The following is a 3,856-nucleotide window of genomic DNA, read 5'->3' as shown; positions in this document are numbered from 1 at the left end:
TTTTCTTTTGTTTCCCTTGCCTGAGGAGACATGTCTGAAAATAAATTAGTAGGTCACAGGGATGGGGAGCAAGGCATAGGGAATGCAGTTAGCATTAATGTAATGGCTAGGTGTAGAGCCAAAGGATAAAAAGAGCAATCGGGTGGATCATTTTATAAACTATATAAATGTCTAACCAATGTACTGTATACTTGAAACTAATAATGGAATTAAATTAAAAAATAAACTTTAATTGTAAGCATAGTGTTTTCCTGAGTTCTATGAGATATGAGATATTCTAGGGAATTATTGAACCTGAGGGAATCATGGGAACCACTGAATTTGTAGTCAGTTGGTCAGAAGTGTGAGTGGCCTTGCGATCCCTGAACAGCATTTGAAATGAGAGTTATCATATTGGAAACTTGCACTTAACCAGTGAAGGCTGCTCTAACTCTGGGTAATTAGTGTCAGAATTGCATTGCAGTATTGCAGAAAGGTTGGGAGATAAGACTGAGGAAGCAGAGCAAACAGAAAAAAAGAGAAGGGCAATAGAAGACAAAATACAAGCAAATTACAAAATCAGTCCAGGAAGCACAACATAATAATAATATGAGTTCTGGAAAAAGAGTTTGGAAAAATTGGAGAGAAAATCATGAAATAAATAATTGAAGAATATTTTTTAGAATTTAGTTTTAAGATTGAAAGGGCCCAGAGAATGCCCAGAACAATGGAAGAAAATAGATTTGCACCAGGACATAGCAATGTGATACTGCACACTAAGGGCAAAATGAAAAACCTAACAACTTCTAGAGAAGAAAACTTTTAAAGGTAACTTACAAGGGATGAGGAATCAGATGGCTTCAGACTTCTCAAAAGTTATGAGCTACAAGATAATAAAGCAATGCCTTCAAAATTTTAGGGATATCACAGGTTGAGAGCAGCGCCACAAATCTAGAGAGCAAGTAGACGGTTTTGGAGCAATTCAGAAGTGTGTCTCCCAGAAAAGGAAATTGATAGAAGAGCCAATGCATCTTCACATACTTGGAGAAGAATAACCAGTTGGAAAACAGGTTATAGGTAAAGTAATGTTAAGTATATAGAAAAATTAAAAATTGAATAAAATAGATAATTATCAGCTCCATTTAAAATAGATGTGCAAGAAAGGAAAAGTAGTATGCTACATAACTCAACTGTGAATAGGATTTCTATGCTAAGAACAGTATAAACACTGAATATTGATATAACCAAAATTATGGCACAACTGTACTGAGAGTGGTAGAATGGAAAGTTTGTGTTTGTGTGTGCATTGGGGCTGATGACGATAATGAACTAAACTCTCCTCTTCCATAGAATGCTTTAATCTGAAAATTATTAATATGCTTTATAAGCGTGTCATTTAGCTAAAGGAATTCAAAGTAGTTGCCTCTGAGGAGTAGTTAATGAAGGGATCAGCTGTGATAAATATTTTTTTCCTTAAACCGAATATAAAGTAAAATTTTTAGAAAACAAAAATTACTTTTTTAAAAAATTAAACCAGATCATGTCACAAAATTGCCTAAAACTATTAGTGGTTTGCCATTGCAATTAGAATAAAATCTAAGCTCTTTCTCATGACTTATATTGTTCATCATGATCTAAATCCTACCTTACTTCCTCTTAAAACACTCTCCCACAACCTCTCTCTAGGCTCCAGCCACTCTGGTCTACTTTCTCTTCCTCAAACATAATGAAGTTGTACCCATCACGGACATTTTGCTTGCTATTCCCTCTGCTTGGAACTTCTCTCTCCAGATCTTTGCATGGCTGGGTCTTTCTTTTCATTCAGGACTCAAATAAAAGTTGCCTCTTTAGAGGTGCCTTCCACAATCAGACAAACCCAAATTGAGACAGTCTAAAAGTCAACTGACCTGTACTCTTCAAAAATGTCAATGTCATGAAAAACAAAAGCTGGGGACTATTCTAGATTAAAGGAGACTGAAGAGACAAGAACAACTAAATGTAATCTATGATTTCATCCTCTATATTTTTTAAAAGCTATACAAAGCATTATTGGGACTATTGGAGAAATTTTACTACGTATTGTATATTAGATAATATTAATTTATCATCGTTAAACTTGTTGAGTATGATACTTATATTGTATATATACAAGAATATCTTTGTTCATATGAGATATATGCTGAAATGCTTAAAGAAAGTTTCACATCGTTTGGCCATAGAGGTAGGGGCAGGAGGGAGGTTGGTAGGGTGGAAAGAGAGAGAGAGAGAGAGAGAGAGAGAGAGAGAGGAGAGAGAGAGAAAGAGAAAGAACTAGAGTTATAGATATCAAGTAAATGTGGCAAGTAAATGTGGCAAAATGTTAATAATTGGTGAATATTAATGAAGACTATGTACATGTTCACTATATTATTCTTGCAACTTTTCTATAGGATTGAACTTTCACATTCAAAAGCTGGTGGAAAAAATCTTGAATTTTATTTAGTAGTTTTTCTGATATTAATATTGGTGAAGTGATTCCAGACTAGTTTGGATATGTTATAGGATTAAGTGGATAAGTAAATATATTAACCAAAGTAGCCCTCTAAGCACTTTCTATTACATCGTCCTGTTTTGTTTTCTTCATCATAGTCATCATTTTCTATATCATTTTTATTTATGTATTTGCTTCCCCATTTATGTCTATATTTCCCCAGCCGCTATCTCATAAATACTATTTGAGCAGAGATGGTGTTTGTCTCATTTACCGGTGAATCCCCAGTATTCAAACAAGCACCTACCTAGCACATAGTCCACATTCAATAATTACTTGTGAAATGAATGAATGAAGCAATCCTAAGAAATCTTGGGTAGAAACAACAGTCAGGCAGTTGCAATTTTTCCCCTGGGACCAAGTTATGGCTCTGAGGCCCAGTTGAGAAAGGACCTCGTTAATGCAGAGAACTGCAAAGCTTAGAGAGAAAAGGAGAGGGAATTTAGCCTCCTTCTGGCATATGGAGTGTGGTTAAAAGGAATAAGACCTACCAGAAATGGTGGTAGCCCCAAAAGTTATGACCAGAGGATAGGGCCTTAAAACTAAAAGGTGAATGGTGACAAGGAGGTCCTGGAAATGATTGTTTAATACTTTAATCTTCATCCAAGACAACTGAGTTATATGACACCTTTTCCTTGCAGATCACTTTAATTTTGTATAGACTCTTCTCTGAAATTCTCTCTTACCACAGAAATGATAAACTGCATTTTGAGCTAACTCTCAGTAAGAAAGGAGGATTATATGGGGAGGGGGAGAGGAAAAGGGGCATCTAATAACACAGCAAGTGATTCTTTCAGGAAAAAAGAAGCTACCATCCTCCCCAACTATTTTCTTTTTCTTTTTGTAACTATCAATTTCTATTTCTTAATCCCTTCACCTTTTTCACCTAGGCCCCCAACACCCCTCCCATCTGAAAACCATCAATTCGTTCCCTGCATCTATGAGTCTGTTACTGTTTGTTTGTTGATTTTGTTCTTATATTCCACATATAAGTGAGATTATATGGTATTTGTCTTTCTCTGTCTGACTTATTTCACTCAGCATAATGCCCTCTAGGTCTATCCATGTTGTTACAAGTGGTAAGATTTCATTCTTTTTTATGGCTGAGTAATATTCCATTGTATATATGTAACGCCTCTTTAACCAATTGTCTATTGACGGGCACTTAGGTTGCTTCCATATCTTATGACCCATCAATTTCACTTCTGGGTATTTATCCAAAGAAATCCAAAACACTAATTCGAATTGAATTAGCATCTCTATGTTCGTTTCAGTGTTATTTACAATGCCCAACTATTTTCATCATAGCAATATTATCCATCAACCTCTCTTTTTCTTTCTTTCCCT

Source organism: Pteropus alecto, unplaced genomic scaffold (assembly GCF_000325575.1).
Source record: "Pteropus alecto unplaced genomic scaffold, ASM32557v1 scaffold365, whole genome shotgun sequence".
NCBI lineage: Eukaryota > Metazoa > Chordata > Mammalia > Chiroptera > Pteropodidae > Pteropus > Pteropus alecto.
This window is presented reverse-complemented; position numbering follows the sequence as displayed.